The sequence below is a fragment of the Nannospalax galili genome, unplaced genomic scaffold (assembly GCF_000622305.1).
Source record: "Nannospalax galili isolate Female #2095 unplaced genomic scaffold, S.galili_v1.0 scaffold409, whole genome shotgun sequence".
Lineage (NCBI taxonomy): Eukaryota > Metazoa > Chordata > Mammalia > Rodentia > Spalacidae > Nannospalax > Nannospalax galili.
This window is the reverse complement of record NW_008360308.1, coordinates 962,983-982,539: the sequence shown is the minus strand read 5'-3', so window position 1 is coordinate 982,539 and position 19,557 is coordinate 962,983. Positions and strand designations below refer to the sequence as shown.

Genomic DNA, 19,557 nt, shown 5'->3' with positions numbered 1-19,557 from the left:
ATAAAATTATAATAAGAAAAAGGAAACACAGAGGAAAAACCTTTTTAAAAAGACAAAGTCATTAGAGTCTTCTGATAGTGGAGTCTTCTAGGAGGATGGGTTGGTCTGTTAAACTTAGAGCCTCTTGTTTTTCCTAACGTTTAGGCTGGTGCAGAGCCCATTCAAGTATCAGTGTCTGACAGGGACTAATCTTCAATTTAGAGCTTGCCTGATTGAATATCAGGGACCTCTGGCCACACTTGGCTTCGCAGCCTGTGGGCCAGGTAGATCCTGCCACATTCCAAAGACAGCCCAGTTCATAGATTGCAGCGTGGCTAATCTCCAATCCAAGGAGCTATCTCCAGAGTGCAGTGGAGAGTGGAGGAAGCAAGTAGAACATTAAGATATGTACTGGATTATCAGTGTCAGTCATTTTAAATCTCACTCGGCATTAAATAACTTACAGTTGGGAAGAGGCTGTCAAATTTGAGAGCTGTGTTAGAGCTAAGCTTCAGAATTTCGAGTCCTGCCAGCTGTTTACTTTGTAGCAGACATGAGGTTTTGGAGTTGGGCAACTTAGTACCCTTAGGCTTGGAGTTATCAGTCTCCATAGTTATCCTTAGGATGGGATCTGCTCTTATTCACAGTAACAGACTGGCACCCTCCAATGCCCGGGTATCTAGTTGTCTGAACTTCTTAGCATGTCCATATCTAGCCATCTCTCTCCAGGAGTGCTTTTTATGTTTGTCTCCCACTCAGGGACTGTGCCCAGTTGTGATAGTTTATTCTTTTAAGGGCCTCCCAAATACCTAATTCTTGAACAATAGGCTCCGCTCTGAAGATGTCATTCAGCCACATCTCTAATAGACATGGCAAGGGTGATGAAATGTATCTCCTAGTGCTGACCCTTTCAGAAGGAGCTGCTGGCTGCCTCACCGAATCCTCCAACTAGATCAGAGGCCTTGAGAATTGTGCTCCTGTCTTGTGCACATGATGGCCTGTGTCTTTTCACCAGAGACACCTAAGTTACTTCTGGGGAGAGGCTTCGGTTTTCTCTCTTCCTATTCAAGAACCATGACCGGAGGTGTGTGCCACCCACTCACTTGGCTGCATCATCCGTCTCTCTCTCTGTGCCTTTCAGTTGTTCTGTCATCTCCTTTGTCATATATGAGACTCTCTCTTTGATCTTTCTCGCTTTGGAATAATCAGGTTAATAGATTTGGAATAATCTATTCTTTATTATCCCAATCAATGTCATTCCCTGCATCACAAAGGGGAAGCTTTTGATCTGCTATCATACCCCAGAATCTAAAGACATGCTTTCATCTTTCCTTTCTCTTTTCAAGGTGACTTTCTTCTTCTTATCCCTCCTTGCTGCCTTTCTTCCTTTCCTCCACCCTTCCCTTCTTCCTTTTTTTCTTTCATCTTTTCTCCTCTTTTTTTCCTTCAGATGTTTCCTGAGCCTGTCTTGTGTGAAACAGAGTGCTAGGAGTTGAGGATGATACAGACCTATTTTCATGTATAGTATGTCTCTGATCTCAGGACACACCTAAACTACTAGAACACTTTTATCTAAAGCCATATACTAACAGTAAAAATATCTATAGATGAAAAACCCAAGTGAGTTAAGAGAATAATTGAATTTTTGAATGGGAGCATATTTTAGAGAAGAAAAACCGAGACTTTATAATAAAAGCCTTTGTACATGTTCACCAAAATATGTGGCATATTAATAACCCTCTATCAATTATAACTGAAAGCACACAAGTAAAAGTAGCTTAAATTATAAGAAAAACATAAGGCCTTGTATGTAGCTAGAAATCCAAGTTTCATATGGCATAAATGGCCAATTTCCTGAATAAACCAATGTTACTACTTCTTAAAGTGTAGCTGGATGCCTGAATGAGTTCAGGTATGAGGAACACGTGACTGACAGATTGCATATGGCTGTGACTTTTTAGAATACTATAGCTTAATAAAGACAACTGAAAATACACATTTTGACTTTTGGGACATTTACAGTAAAAACATGTAGGTACAATTATGTTTGTCACAAGAGTATAGTCTGTAATACTAAAAACAATCAAAACATAAAGATAAAACAGTCTAAATATTACCAGAAGTAGGTTGATTGGTTAAGTTGCAGAGCATTCTTATCAAATTTTGTGCTACTCTTGGGCCAGATATGGTAGCACATGTTAATTATCCCAGCACTTGGTGGGAAGGGGGAGCAGGAGGATCAAGAGTTTCGGGTTATCTTGGGCTACATAGCAGGACTAGTATCAAAATGACCACAATAAAAATTTTTATGTGCATGCACCAGAGCTGAAATGACCTTTAAAGGCTAGTGAATGAAAAAAAAATCAAGGTCAGAAGTCATGTGGATAGCATCTTTATATTTCTATTAAAGAATAATGTGTGTGTGTGTGTGTGTGTGTGTATGTGTGTGTATAGTCTTTAATTATAGGAAAAGGTGAAGATGGATTTGGGAACATACATTGAACTGTTAATGCTGGTCAATCCAGTTAAGTGGGATTAAAAAGTAGGAATAAGATACAATATTAACATTTCAAAATATTTATTATTTTTATTTTACTTGTATGAGTGTATTGTCTGCATGTATGTAAATGCACCCATGTCATCCAATGTCCACAGAGGTCAGAAGAAGGTATTGGAGTCCCCCGGAACTGTAGTTATAGACTGTAGTTAGCTGCCATGAAGGCACTGGGAATTGAACCCAGAACTGCTTTGAGAGCAGCCAGTACTTTTAATCACTGAGCCATCTCTCCAGTCCCCAGTATTAACATTTTTATAGCATTGTATAATGTGTTAGAATTACTACAAGTCTCATTAGATTTGAGGTTTGCTCCACAGGAGGAAATTCATGCTTGGTACTATAAACCCAGTCAAAAACCCAGAGCTGAGGAGGTGTTAGATCCTATAGGGGAAGTTACTATCCTTGTTTAGCTAAAGTGTCATGGTACCTTCTAAATATTTATGTTTATACTCACAGACAGTTGTTACTTCTAGCCCTAATCAGAGATGCTTGTCTTTGTAATGAATTGTGATGAATAGAGAAACTCAGGGTTGCTCAAGGGGATGAAAATAAATGACAAGTGAGTATTCAAGCCCTAAACAGGATAGTCATAGCACCCTTTCTAAGGCCCAGAGAACATCATGTAAGATGGGTCAGAAAGAATGTAGGAGCTGGAAGATAGGGAAACGAACTACAGATTGCTATCTTCTGGGCATGACACAGTCATTGCAATCATCATCTCACAGGAGCTGTGGTTGCCTGCTCTTGGCCTGTCATCAGCCAAGAATGAATCAGGGAGGGACTCACAGGACCATTCCTCGCCTTGCTGAACTGTAGGATACAGGAAGATTCTGGAAGAGAGGTAGCTATTGTCTTCACTTCTGTAATCACAGGTGAACCCACCAGGCTCCAGGGGATAGCTGCAGACCCATAGTTATGCAGTCACCCCTGGTTAAACTCAGTGGGTCACAAAATAAAACAGAAAGGCATGAATGTGGGAAAGGAACTTATAAAGGGGTTGATTGACTCAGGTGGAAGGAAGATAAGAGATGGCAGGGGGTGAAAGTAGCCAGAATATATTATACACAAGTATGAAATTATAAAAGAACAGTAACGAAAGCTATATTAAAAGACAAAATATTTTAAAAATCATAAACATAAAAGTTGATGGGAGAAATTGATGATCAACTGGACTTGTAAATGTCCTACATATGACTATTAGGAGTCAGTCATCTGGGACTGGAGTGATGACTCAGCAGTTAAGAGAGACTGGCTCTTGCAGACAACCCAAGTTCAGGACCCAACACTCACATCTGGCCACTTACAAGTGCCTGTAACTACCTCTCCAATGCCTTCTGGCTCCCATGTGGCAGCCTCATGTGCATATACCCACAGAGACACATACACACATATATGGAATTAAAACAAAAACAATCTTTAGAAAAAGAATCAGCAATCCATGGAAACCAAGAATATAAGGTGTTGGTCAGTTTGGAGTTTTACTCTTTAATATTAGGGCAACTGCATTGACTTAAGACTCACCTGGCAAACAGGAAAATGGCCTGGCTGGCGTAGGAAAAGTGTGGGAGGAAAATGCACATCTTACAGCAGATTTAATGAAGAATAAATGAAAAAATTGGTACTCTGCTTTGTGATTGAACAAGCTCTCAGTTTTAATTGTGATTAGTGTAAAAACTGGATGTTTTAATTTGTGCTATAAATCAGCATAACTTCCCTTTGTTGTCCACTGTAGTCCATTTTGTGTAGAACAATTTATGCTTTTCAAATTCAGCAAGCCCCGGGCTCACCTTCGGGAGCTGCAACAAGTTGAGTCATGACACACATCATTTTAAAAACCACGAGACACTCGCTGGAGTGAGAGGACTTGGGGAAATTTTTTCAAAGTGCAAATTAGCTAGAAGACATGGGTTCTGGGTGATTGTATTGGTGCCAGAGGACAAGTTAGTTTTCTCAGATGCTACCATGCAGCATAATAAAGTTTGCTTCACAGGCTTCCAGTAGGCAGGAGTTGATTGACTTCAAACCTCTCCTGTCTTATAAGCTGCTGGGTCATTAACCTTAAAAATGTCAACTAGTCGTGTTAATGTGAAGTGAATTACAAACCAAGGAACCTTGCAGAATCAGCAGGTATGATGGACGTGCACAAAATGCTGTCTTTTCATACTTTCTCAGCCCTAAAGTAGGGAGATTTGGGGAAAGCAGCTGTAGCACCCAGGAGTCTCCAGGAGTGGGGGCTACATTGGTCTGATGGGAAAAGAGCAGGGAGGGATGTTTGGGGTGCCAGAGAGGAAAACTCAAGATGTGATCTAAAGCCAAAGGCTGACCATGAACACAGACTGGGGAGGATTCCAGATAGAAGGGGTCAACCAAGAACAACGCAATTGTGCCAGATAGGCTTCATGGAGTGAGAAGAGAAACCTCCCAGCTCAGTCTTTTCCCACACTTCTGTGGACTCCAGCTTCCCTTTCTTTTATAATCTATAGGTCTCCCAACTAAGGGAAAGCAAGCTGGATCTGGGAGTCTCAGATTCTTTTATGTTAAATTGCTGTAACTTGAATAGCCTGTTAGCAACTGTATTAATCTTCTCAGGGTGTCATAAGAAATGACACCCAAAACCACAGGCTGGGTGGTTAAACAATGGCCATCTCTTCTCTGAGAGTTCAGGAGGCTGGAAGTGTAGGGTGGGGGTGTTGTTAGAGAGGATTTCTCTTGGCCCTCCTGCCTTGGCTTATACGGGGCTGTCTTCTCCATGTTTCTCGTGGTCATCCCTCAGTGTTTTGGTCCTGGTTCTCTCTTGCTCTAAAGATGCCAGTCATATTGGATCACGGTTCATTCATAAAAACTTACTTTACTTCAGTTACTTTTAAAGATCTATCCCCGAATACAGTCACATTCTGAGGTACTGGAGGTAGAGTAGGGACTTCAGCAAATGGATTTTGGCAGGAAAGAGTTCATCTTCTAACACTGATTTGTATCATTATATTTGTCCTTTAAATACAACCAACTATTCAAGTTTCTATATTTTGTGTGTGTCTTTGTATACACATCTATATGTGGATGTGCATGTGTGTATATGGTGGATGCCTATGTGAATGCATGTGAAATGACTTTTCCTCAGATAATACTTTTTCTTTTAGTTTTAACAAGTATATACAAACATTTCGCTTAGTTGCACATCTCTGAGAATTATAGCAATTATACCCTTTGAAGATCAGCAAAATAGCTCCCAGAACTTCCACACAGAATGGCTTTGAAACCTACCTCCATCAATGCCCTTCAAATAGTGCAAACGGATCTGTCAATCAGGGTGGGTATCCAGGCCTGTCAGTTGCCCTGCTCCTCGGTTCCTAAAGGCAAGGTGCAATTTACCAAGTACTGCCTCTGTGCCTGACTCTTGATCAGATTCTTTAGAAGGCTTAGTTTATTGGCCTTGCATGATATTGTGTGATTCAAAGACTCTCTCTCTCTCTTTCTCTCTCTCTCTCTCTCTATATATATATATATATATATATATATATATATTAGGAAGTGGCAGGTGTGCTAATGGCTCTGCAGCTGTTCATTCTTTAATTCTTACAGCAACCTTGTGAGACAAGAATCCTTGATAGTCCCATTCTACTGAAGAGGGAAACAAGACAAAATGAAACAAGCAGAAAAGAAAACCAGCTTAAGGTCAAATGCCCAGTGACAGATCTTGCATCTGAAACTGTGAACCCAGAGCCTTTTTATTCTCCACACAGCCTTGAGAGGGCAGGTCTGCCATTACCTTCTGGCAGGTGAGGAAAGAGATGCACAGTTATTTGGATCTAGGGGTCTCTACCTGAAAGACACTTTTCTTCCCAATGTGCCTGCCTGGTCACCAGGGTCTTGCCTATTCCTTTTAGCCTTGACCAGTCCTTCCTGTTACTTTCCTTGTGAACACTCAATGCCAGGTACACCTGCTCCTTTGAATCAACAGATATGGAGAATATAGTGAGCTGACAGGCCCATTTGGTGACATGGAAAAGATACACATAGAGCACTGTGGGAGGCTTGTTTCAAACCTCAGCTCACTATTCAGCTTTGTGACCTTGATCAAGTTACTTCTCTGATTATTGATTTCCTCCTCATAAAAGTTGGTATAAAAATAATCAGGTAACATTGAGTCTTAAATGGTTAACAAACTGTAATTCACTTCTCACTCTGTTGAGTGGTGTAGTGAATTGATTGTACTGTGAATACAGCCCATGGAAAGGCAGTATTTGCTTACCACTCTTGAGGTCTGGGCTGGCCAAGTGCTTGTTTTGGCCAAAATAAAGCGGCAAATGTGACTGTGTGTTAGTTTAGAGCTTCAAGAGCCCTTGTATGCTCTACCTTTCCTCTTGATCTTCTATTGCTTCTTTGAGAACAAGCCTGGAGTAACCTGGAAAATGAAAACTCACATGGTACAGAACAGAATGATTCCAGCTGGGCTCATGGCAGACCAGTTCATCTTCTCTACTGACCACAGATGCAGAAGCATGCCAAGCTAGGACCAGCCAAACATTTAGCCATGCTATAGACTTGTCAGAAATAATACTAGGAATTATTTTATGCATTTTGGTATGGTTTGCTATGTTAGCAATAGCTAATCCATACAGTCAAATACCAATTTTATCTACACTATTTAGAAAAAGCTCAAAAACATCACAAATGTATTGTTTAGAACTCTCCTATGTGTGTGCTCTTGTGTGTGCCCTGTCTCTCACTGAAGGTGTTCATGAGCGGAATCCATGCAGGAATCTAGCTGATTCCAACAAATGAGAGAGCAACAAATACTTGTTTCCATGGGCTCAAATAAACTACCCTTACACAGGCTTCTCATTGACCTTATGTCAATATTGGCTAAAGGAACTGAAATCTTTTTATGAAGGCTTTAGTGTTTGATTTTAACAAAGAGGCTGACACTTCTTTTGGCAAACAAAGCATAATTCAAGTGTCATTAGAGTATTGGGTAAAGGTCAGCTCCCTCCCAAAATGTCCAATCCAGCAGGCAGAGACCCCACACTATGATTCTGGGCTCTTGTTTTATTTCTTGGATGCAAAGCACTGGGGGCTCTTGTCTGGATGGCCAGGGAAACCCCAAGTTCCTATGACAACCAGTGGTCTCACAGTAACATTGTTCTGCAGGGCTTAAAACATTTACTAAGCCTGCTGTAACTAGTGTGTTGTGTGTTTGTATGTATGTACATGCATGTATGCACATGACTGTGTGTGAGTGTATGTGTGCCTCTCTCAGATTTTGTTACACAGTGATAGGATAAAAGATGTCTATGGTATATGGGGCTCTGAGTATTTATATTTTTCTTACTCCAGTGTAAAACAGGTCCAGGATTCTCACTCAAGCTGATTCCAGAACTCCTAATAGCTATAGCTATGGTGAAATACAATATAGCCTCTATTTCTCTTGATTCCAGCACTCTATCAACACAATCCTCTAGTAATTGTCTGCCATGGTCCATGAAGAATCCCTTCATTATACCACTTACCCCAAATTTCATTTCTCAGAGTCCTATTGTAAAAGTTCATTTTCTACTGCTATGTCAGATTGCCTGTTTTAAACAAGTTAAGGGAGAAATTATTTATTTCAGCTCAAAATTTCAGAAATATCAGTCTACTATGGCAGGGAAGGTGTGGTAGAATCCAGTAGTTCACATCATTGTGACTAGAAAGTAGAGAAAAAACACAGACTGAAGGACCAGGGCAAGATGTAGCCCCCAGGGACATGCCTCTAGTAACCTACTTCTTCCAACTAGCCCTAACACCCAGTCTTCACCAATTCTCAGTGATGTCATCTCATCATGAATCTACCAAGGGATTAACCTATTCATTAGTTCAGAATCTTCATGATCTAATCATCACATACTAGTGGGCTCTACTAATCTCCCAGGTGTCTTAATCCAATCAAATTGAGAATTAAGATTAACTATCACAACAGTGTAATTACTAGAAACTTGAGAGATTTCAGCCCAGCTTCAAGGCTTTCTGCTTGAGTGATCCCAAGTAAGTTTTTAAACATTGATGAGTCTTAGGATGCACACATGCAGGACTGTTTCCTGCTTCATACTGTTGTAGATGGGAAGTACACAGTTAAACAAATGTAGGGTGCTAAGACTACTGCCTGGCACACAGTAGGCACCAAATACATATCACCTATTCTTTATCTGTATGCCCATTAAAATCACATGTGTATACTAGTGATTACAGGCAGCTTCAATGACAGACACGGGCATAGAAAAATCCCCACACCCTGAGTGGAAAGTCTTTGAGTTGGGAAAGAAAAGATGGTGTTAGCCAGATACTTGCAATACACAAGGACAAATTCTCCTACTTTGGAAGAAAAGGTCTAAGGGAGCACAGGGACTGAGCTTCTAATTCCTTCTTGGTGGAGGGAATTAGGGAGAAGTCTCAGAGAAGGGTGGCATTTGAATTGAATTTAGAAGGATGACAGGGACTTTGACAATTAAAAAGGTCAGGTATTCCGGGCAGAGGGAAAGGTCTGTGGGAAGGAGGGCCTTTCAAGACTTTTTGTTTTGGAGAGTATGCTAAGCTGAGTGGAGGCCGTGTGGGGACAGGTGTCAGGGCAGAGAACTAGAAAGGAGGTTTGGGACTGCAGGAGTTCCCAGTCTCTTGGAAGTTTCCCATGTAAGGGGGAGGAAAGTCATGCTATTTTAGATGTTGGGAGCAGAATTCCATGCAGGGTGAAAATTGTGCTTGTTGAAAAGCAGGTCTTAATGATCCCTTCTAAGTATGATCAGAAGGCCTTTGAGGACTGTCTAAGTGAGTTTGGGGGTAAATCATTGAAAGATAAATGCCTGTGTATTTGGAATTAAAAGAAGTGTGAGTGGAAGGGAAAGAGCTGAGCAGAACCAGGGGTTGGGTGCCTGTGAAGGGAACAGCAGAAGCACTTCCTTCTGCCTGAGCTTCTGGTGCAGGGGGTGGGGCTTGAGGCAGATAGATGTAAAGTCTTCCACAGCTTGGTTTCAGATTGATTGCTGAACTAAGTTGTCATGCCTGTTAAGGAAAAGCAGCTGTTCAAGAAAAAGGATCACAGCAATAGCGTCTAAGAATCATCAAAAGCTAGGGACTGGTTTCAGGGCAAAGCTGGGTAAAGCATGAGGGTCAGGGGAGACATCATAAATGCAAAGGGAGGAACCTAGGGGACTAGGTACAGAGCCCCTGGAAAGTCACAAAACTCAGGGAAACATTGAACTTCAGAACAGAAACAACATACACTTTTGAAACAATGTTATTTAAATATTAAGTAACAGAGAGCTACCAGCTGTCACTCTTGGCTAGACATGCATGTCATATGTCCCCATAATATTTGCATGTGTAATCACTTTTTAAAATGCAATATACAGATATTTGCATCTTTGAAGGAAATATGAACGAGGCTCATTTTGAGGCTATTTTGAAACTGAGATCCTTAAGTATACTATAAATTTTCATGACCATCTTTCTTGCACTGTGCTGTTAGGATATTCTGATGTTTGGGGTTTTCCTACAGCCACCTTTTCATTAAGACTATAAACTAGATGAGAATAGATCATGAGGGTGCCAGAATTGATACATCTTCACCCAAAGTAGAAGAGGGTATTAGGAAGGTTCTAGAAATCTCAGTGCATCAGAACCAGATATGCATTTTTAAAAAACTTATTTTTATTATATGTGTTTTGCCTGCATGTATGTAGGTACATCTACATACAGTGCCCTTGGAGGCTAGAGAGGGACATGGAATTCTCTGAAACTGAAGTTATGAACAGTTGTTAGTTGCAATGTGGGTGCTGGGAACTGAACCTGGGTCTTCTGCAAGAGCAGACAGTGCTATTAATCACTGAACTAGCCCCCAAATGAGCATATTTATTTGAGTGTCGTTGAAGAGCAAGGAACAACTCACCTAAAAGATCATGAACAAAAGAGAGATTCTCTCAAAAGGGTAGCGCAATGACCTCAATAAATGCAAAGTAACAAGTTATAGCCAGGTTTGTAAGGGGTGCACACAGACATGAAAGGCTAAGGACGGTCTTTGGCGGAAGGTCACCGCCTGTCCTGTAGTGGTCACTGGCGGAAGGTCACCGCCTGTCCTGTAGTGGTCACTGGTGGAATGGCACCGCCTGTTCTCTGGGGCCTGCATGTTCTGCCTGCTTCCTTTCCTTCAGTTGAATTTCTTTTTGTATTCCCTTGTCAATGGTTTCCTCTGCTCTGGCATGCCCAGGATGCTTCAGCTCTGCTCTGGCTCCCTCCCAGTCTGCCACATAAGCAGACCAGACTTCTCTACCTCATGTCAGATTCCTGGAAGCCTGAATTTCACTGATTTGTGACTGTGGCTCTGGTGGAAGGTCACCGCCTGTCCTGTAGTGGTCCCTGGTGGAAGGTCACCGCCTGTCCTGTAGTGGTCCCTGGTGGAAGGTCACCGCCTGTCCTGTAGTGGTCCCTGGTGGAAGGTCACCGCCTGTCCTGTAGTGGTCCCTGGTGGAAGGTCACCGCCTGTCCTGTAGTGGTCCCTGGTGGAAGGTCACCGCCTGTCCTGTAGTGGTCACTGGTGGAATGGCACTGCCTGTCCTGTAGTGGTCACTGGCGGAAGAACACGTCCTGTCCTGTAGTGGTCACTGGTGGAATGGCACTGCCTGTCCTGTAGTGGTCACTGGCGGAAGGTCACCGCCTGTCCTGTAGTGGTCACTGGCGGAAGGTCACCGCCTGTCCTGTAGTGGTCACTGGTGGAATGGCACCGTCTGTTCTCTGGGGCCTGCATGTTCTGCCTGCTTCCTTTCCTTCAGTTGAATTTCTTTTTGTATTCCCTTGTCAATGGTTTCCTCTGCTCTGGCATGCCCAGGATGCTTCAGCTCTGCTCTGGCTCCATCCCAGTCTGCCACATAAGCAGACCAGACTTCTCTACCTCATGTCAGATTCCTGGAAGCCTGAATTTCACTGATTTGTGACTGTGGCTTGGGTAATGAGTGAGGAATCTTTCTTTCCACCAGTCATCTGTTTCTGAAAGTAGAACTGGGTCACCTGATGCCAATATGGCTGCTGTGGGCAGTTCTCAGAGAGGGAGCTGCCACTGGGAAGGTATTCACATATACAAAATGTACTAATGCTAAAAATTTATCTTTCTGCTTGTTGGGCACATTAATGCAGATTCCAGTGTCTGTGGCAAGGGGCAGAGGCTGGCATTTCAAGAACCTTGAATATATGGTTTCATGTCAGGTACTTTGATCTCACTTACTTCTATCAGGCACTTTGGGAAGGAGGCATGGAGGTCTCTGATTTATGATTAGCACACTGGTTTAGTTCACCGAATCTGTCTGCTTTATTTATGAACAGGAGAAAGTGGCAGGTACACTCTATTGCCAGACCCTGCTCCTTTGCACACTAGGTCCTCTTAGTTCTTATCTCTTTGGGCCTCTAGAATGTGCAAGATGAATTGGTGTAGCCCAGCCAATGTGACTGGTCTCACATCTGGTTGTTTCTGTTGTAATAGCAGCTCTCGCAAAAGTCAGAGGGCAGAGCCAGCCATCTGGAAGGCTGCTTGTGAAGACAGGCCTTTAGGAGACAGCTGAGACTGCAGGGGCAGGCTGATGAATCCTATTTGCAGCAATACCCAGGGTCCATCTGTGGACTAAGACTCCTGTGTGAGGGTCCCTTTTTATACACATGTATACACACACACATACACACACACACACACACACACACAAACACATCCCTACACAACATACATGAGCATATAACAGTGATTTCTCTGTATCAAGAGTTTCACATCTAGTGTCAGCCAATCCTGCATAAAAAATCTGGAAAATAGATAAATAAAATAAATTTTACCTATACTTAACGTGTACAGAGAAGTTTTCCTTATCACTATCCCTTAAAAATAAAATTACAAAACATATTTACACAACATTGATATACTAGATATTACAAATATTATAAATAACTTAGAGGTGATTCAGAATATATAGAGGATATGCATAGGTTATTTGTAAATATTATGCTATTTTTGCATAAGGTATATAATACTTGACCATTCCTGATTTTAATATCTGTGATGGGTCTTGGTACTAATCCTATGAGAGTATTGTAGGAAGACTGTATATACATATGTGTGTGTGTGTGTCTGTGTCTATGTCTGTGTCTGTGTGTGTAATATATGGTAGGAGCACTTGTGCATTGATGTAGCCCCAATATGTGAGACCAGAGGCTTGATCTCACCTTTGTCTTTCACTGCCCATGCAATCTTCTGCAAACCATTCTGTCTCTTAGATGTAAGAGTAAAAAGAAAGTAATTATTAAGTTTCACAGGTGACATGTGAATAAACACATATCTATAAAAAACACTCTTCCACATATTTAAATTAAATATAAATCATTATTGAATTACATGTGTATAGCCTATATATTCACTCATATGCATATATATGTCCACTTCTGTACACACATATATCTGCATACACACAAGTATATGGCAGCCATAAATTCCAGTAAACATAATTATTTTAAGTGCATACATGAGTAGCATTAACAGCCACATGCATTCAAATGCATACATTTGTATGAATCGTTAAGTACAAATATATGCTCACTCTCAGACATACCATATCAGATACATATTTACACAGACTCACCTTTACACTGTAGATGAATGCACATGTATATGTATATATGCATGTGGTTAAAACATGTATTTTACATAGTATGGATGCATCTCTACTTCTAAGACAGATAGTTTACTACCTGGGTTAAAAATAACTCTCTTACACATAGAAATAACTTATTACAAATGTATAGGGAAGTTTTGTTACTTCTTTGGGGACAGACATCTGACATGTGAACCTGCATGTCATCATCTTTATCCTGTGGGTGATGAGGTCATTGCTTCATGGAAGTTGTGGGAGAGAAATAAGGCATCCATCCCTGCCTGGGTACAGGACGGGGTCACTTCCCAGCTTCACATGCACAGCCAGCCTGCACTTGGCTTTTTCTCATGCAGAGTCTTGGTCTGTAGTGCTAGTTTCTGAAGGCCAGGCCTGATCAGGACAAAGCGTTTTTCTTCTTTTGTGCTCCGTTCTGTGGTAAGCTGCTGAGGAGCTATGTTTTTTATTCCTGAGTCTGTAGGGGCCGTGAGTGGGAGGGTAGACAGGGATGTGTTCATGAACACAGATCGACTTCTCTGTAAAAATCCTTAAGAAGATGAATGTGCTCAACGGCTTTGAGGCTATTGTACGAGCTTTTTATCAGCACTGTTGCCTGGGCATCTAGGGCATTCGTGTTCTGGGCCCTTAGCATTGACCTCAGGTCTGTGTCCCACCTGAGTCTGCAAGCTTACTTGGCAGAATAGGTTGAGCATAAAGGACTAAATCTGCAGGCATAACTGGTGGGAAGCAAGCCCTTTCCCAGGAACAGTTGTCCTCCATGAAGACCAGCAGGCTGCCTCATTTATATGGTCTCACTTCTATTTGTAAATTATGAATGGGATGAAGAGAGAAGATTTTGATCCATCAAATTTATGGCTTCAATAACTGTTGCCATTTCAGACTGCAGGAATCCCTGGGGATTCTTTTTCCATGTATGCTTTGGTAGCAGGGAGAGATAGACAAATGCTAAATATTCTGCCGTATTTATGAAATGTCAAATGTGCTTTCTGGGGTAATTACATGAATATTGAATAGTCTTGCTGAAATTTACAACCTTGAAACTGAGTGTTTGGAGATGCTTCTTGCCAATATCCCTCACTACCCTCCCTTCCCTCTAGACAGGACATCAGCCCTGGATTAAAGGACAACATGGAATTAAATCCAGATTGGCCCTGTCTGACTTGCCATTGCCAGTGCAGCTGGACAACTTGGCCTGACTTCCTAAGTACTGACCATGAAAGGGGTCCATTTCAAACCCAGTGGATAGAGTTAGCGTAGCAGGGGACTTAGGCGGCATGAAATATCCTGTGACAGTTCTCAATAATGACACAAAATGTTTTACTCTAATTTTCCTCCGAACTGGTAAAACAACACTCAACACAACAAAACCCACATAATTCTGGGGGGAGATGAGTTGTCATGTCAATGTTTTCAAATTTCTGGCATCTTCTTTGAGTGAGCAAAACATTGTAGATTCTGGGGTTAAAGATCTTCAGCCTTACCTGAAGCAAATTCACAGGCACTTTCGAATCTATAATCTTAGGGCAAGATTAAAACAGGGGGCATATTGTTGGTTGCTACTTGGTTTTTTTTTTTTTTTTGGCTAATTTTCAGTTCAAATAATGTTATGGAGTATCCTTCGGTCATCTTCCCCCTTAAGCACTGATAGCCATTTGACTGTTGTAATCTCAGAAATAAATTCTCATAGCCTTGACTTGTTTTGCACCAGGAGTGTTTTTTCTTTATGGTGACATAGCTTGTCTTTCTGATACCACTGTACTTTGTGTATTACCCCGCTCTTTCCTCATCAGCCGTATACTCTCTCAGCATTGCTCTCTGCTTCTTCAGTCCCTCATACACTTTCTGAACCTCAGTGTCTTGCACAGGTTGCTTCCTAACCTTGAAGACTCCTTTGTCTTTTCTCCACCCAACATACCGACATACTCACTGATGTCTAGTTCAAATGCTAAAGACAGCTAATCTTCTCAGGAAACATGGCCACCAGATATGCACTCTTCTCTACCAGGCACCTGTAGGTATGGGTATGTATGGATGACACTCAAGAGTTGTATAAGAACTCTGGGTTTATACAATGTCAGCAAAGGGAATGAACAAGAGAGACAGAGCTAAAGAGGATAGGCGAAGGAGATGACAGACCCCAGGCCTTGGAGAGGTGGGACTGATTCTAGCTGTGCTCTTGTGCCAATAGGTGAGATAGGAACCATGAAAGGAAGGCTGACGTGGAAACATGGATGGGGGTGACACAGGAGAAAACAGAAGAAAAGGAAATTACATTATAGAAGGAAAATTATAGAAGGAATTACATATAGAAGGAAATTACGTTATAGAATAATGGCAAGTCACATTATTATATTGTGCAGCATCAGAAGACACAGGAAGTGAACTGAAGGGAAATGAGTTCCTCATGTAGCTAAACTACCCACCTCCATCGTTTCTAGATCCATGCAATCTGAAACCCATCTTTGCTTCTACTGAGTAACCTGCTCTAACCGTCAGTTAAAGGCATCACAGCCTCTAACTGTGAATGTCACCTCTTCGGCTTCTTCAGCTGCTGTTTTCTTCTTTCTTATCCCACTGTACTTCATCCATCCTGAGAGGCTCCCAATAGATGTAGGGAAGCTCTGCTAATTTCTGCCCTTGAACTCTGGTGGCTGACAGACATCTAGCTTTGATTAGGCTCTGTCATGTGTTACATACTTCTTCATTTGCCTGTCCATTAAAAAGTGCTTCTCGGAAGTTATTGAAGCATGGCAGCTTAGAAATGTTCGACTGTAGCTCTCCTCCAGGTTTCGGATACAGGCTTGGATTCTTTCCTTTCTCATCTACAGATATACTATTTGGGGATGTTCTTCATGAGACCCCCCCCAAACCATACAGACATTTTTATAGCTTAAAATGGAATTACTTTTGCCATACGCTGCATTTAGAAAATGCTGAAAGTCTTCAAAATTTCAAATTGTAACCGTTATGGGACTCTGAGTTTAGATATCTTGTCAAAGAGTGGGATCCAAGTTTTGCCTCAGGCTACTTCTCCCATCTCCTTGGATGATGTCCAAGCAACACTTCATGGGATGAAGACATTAAATAATGGAAGGACCCTGTACTAAGAGGTTGTAAAATATGGACAATAATTAGATGTACATATCTATATCTGCGTTTAGATATCTATACCTATCCACATATGTATGTGTATGTGTATTCTATTATTTGAATAACTACACACCTTAATGTGTGCATATATAGCTTTGAATGGGTATATTCATATTTATACATGCATATATGCATATGTGTATACATATTGTTTATTTATAAAATATACATATGTACACAAGATATGTGCTTCTAAATATACATATAAATTACATAAATAACGTGTATACACAGAGATTGATTACCGTCATGTCTGCATGATCAAAGGCTTTTCGGGTTTCTGATTGAAAAGTGTGATTGAGGAAGTATCTGGTACCAGTGAACCCTCTTGAGCCTCCATTATAATACATCTCAGAGAAGAAATGTCCTTATTAGTCTTCTCTGCCAGATTGCTTCCTCTGATCATGGAGTTATGACTTTGCAGTTTTAAAGCTAAATATAGAGCCTGTCATGTAAACACTAAATATATATTTCTTTTGACTGAGCAAATGATTTTGGCTAATTGTCATCAATGTAAATGAAATTCGATCTTGCTAAATTATAGATCCACACACAGTACAGTGAGCCTTTCTAAGAAAATTGAAATACCATTCTTTTTTCTTCCTGAATTTTGAGAAAGCATAATAAAATCTTTATCAGTTTAAACCAGCCATTGAAAAAATTGAGACATTGCTTCTTTCAGTGTACTTTCAAATTGGAAGTTCAGCAATTAATTTTAAAAGCCTCATGTTTATGGGAGTCTTTTATATAATATAGAACCATTATAATATTTATATACATTTATATTTAAGTATAAAAATGGATTTATATATCAGATCTGGCTCACAACACATACTGGTATCCATGTATGCCTAGGCACAGTATTGTACAGGACATGCTTACTGCTTCCCCAGCAGGTAAACGTAGGTGGAGACTTCTCAGTTTTACATTGTAAAGAAGATAATATGTGAGGTAGAACCAGTGGATGATCCTGAGATAAGTTTGTTCTTCCAAATTTCGAGAGACTTGTAAGTGAACGTATACTGGACCCAGAAGAGCATCAGGCCAATCTTGACTGAAAGCTCCATGCTTGAGATGATTTTAAGCTATTCCCTTTACAGTAGCGTTCCTTCTTCCCTATCCCATTCTCTTTTCTCATCTTGAGTTCCTCTTCCTTTCAGCCTTCTTTGTCTGGTGATTCTTCTTACTAATGTGTTGGGATAGTCCTCCCATACCTTCCTCCCCTTCACAGCAAAAATTCTGTCTAGTCCTCGTGTCCTCTTGTATTTTATTATTTCCAAAGTCACAGAGCTTATTATTTACAGATTCTGCTAGCATCTGGGAGACAGCGGTTCTGGTTTCAGTTCTGTTGGATCTGAACAATCTCTAGTCAGGGAAGTGGGTGATGATAGTAGGGGTGGGTGTCTTCCAGTATGGACTATACTTGAAAATCTTTTTTTTTTTAAGAGAATTAATTTCATTCTGCATCTCCTCTAGTCCTTGTCCTCAATTTGTTTTTTGGAATGATAACACTGGCCTCTGAAGCTGAGAGTTTAGTTCCCCTCCTCTTATTCTAGAATTCATTTTAAAAAAAATTCTGGGGACTGAAGAGATGGCTCAGTGGTTAAGAACACTGGCTGTGGACCCAGGTTTGGTTCCCAGAACCCACATGGTAGCTAATAACCATCCATAACTCCAGTTCCATAGAACCTGGTGCCCTTCTCTGGCATCTGTGGGCATTTCTGGGACAGATGCACATACATGCAGGCAAGACTCAAACATAAAAAATATTCTGGCATTAGCAAATGGGGGAGATGTATTGTGCTTATCCTATTCTGTCAAATTATTGGTAAAGAAAGAAGACTGACCTTGATTTCCAAACTCAAACCCTCCCTTCTACCTTTTTGCTAGAGCATCTGATCGAATATTAAATCCTTCTCATCGAAGAGCAGATAGATACTAACCTTAAGGTTCTTGGCTGGATTTTCCTGTACATTTCAAGCAAAGCAACTAAGAGATTGAAAGCCAAGATCCTTTTTCCTGGGCAGTGATGTGCTCTTGGGATACTGACTCTGCGCAGAGACAGTGACTCTGGCTTGGGCGCTTAGAAATGTATGAGCTATTTACATTGAAGGAAGCCAGAAAAAAAAGCAGAGAAAGATCTGTGTTCAGCTTTTGAGATCCACACTGGGCATCTTGGAAAATGGAACATCGCAAAGGACTTCCAGTGTACATCTCGGGCTCATGCACATGGTGGTTTCTAGAACCTTAAAAACGAAATTTTCTTTTTAGTAAAAGCAAATAAATTAATAAATGAGTTGGTTAAAGCTCAGGGTACTATTTCTCTTAACCCAGGATGCTTGCTTTTTGGAAACTATTCCAGCAACCAATGGGTGTTAAAAAATACACATGGAAAAAAAATCTTATGAAAAATATGATTCCAACAGTATGATGTGATATAGGCACAGTTTTCCAGGAATCTTACTTCCAGCAACTGAATTTGTCCAGGTTAATATGTAGGGTAACAACTATGAGCACAAGATCCAAGGCTATGGAACTACATTTCTCAAAATTTAATGTGTACACGGATCACCTTGGAAATCTTGTTAAAATGCAGATTCTGTTTCAGTAGGACTGAGAAGAGGCATAAGATTCTGCATCTTAAAAAAGCTTTCTGGTAATGCTGAGGCTGCTGATACCTGAATACATGTCAAGAAGCAAAGCTTCAAAACTAGCTTAAGGTATAGGTCAGAGTATCTCAACAGGGGTTGGGGGCTCAGGAGGCGGCCAGGTTTACCTTCCCTTCTTGAGGATATCTGGCAGTTTCTGAGGACCTCTGGTATTATAGCTAGAGAAATGGTATTATAGCATCTACTGGGTAGAGGTCAGGGATGCTGCCAAACATCATACAATACTCAAGACAACCCACCATAAAGAATTATCTGGTCCACAATACCAACAATGCTGATGGTGAGGGGAACAAGTTTGCAACCTTGTAGACCCATCGTGCTTCAATCATGGTGATTTCACTTTATTTCTGTAACCTTTAAGGAAGTATTCAAATCTCCTTTCTTTGGAGAACTACCGAATCAAGACCAGTGGAGTCTCTGCACATGCATATGCTGCAAATGTCCAATATTCCCTTTTATTAATTGAACAACTTTAGAAGAACTGATTCCTTGAAAATCTATAGAAAAGCAGCTGCCATTATTAAGTACC

At 41.0% G+C, this 19,557-nt stretch overlaps 1 pseudogene; it reads right to left on the bottom strand.

The window, feature by feature from the left end:
- Positions 1–19,343, bottom strand: part of LOC103726822 — an 88,351-nt pseudogene extending 69,008 nt beyond the window's left edge.
- Positions 19,344–19,557: the final 214 nt, after the last annotated feature.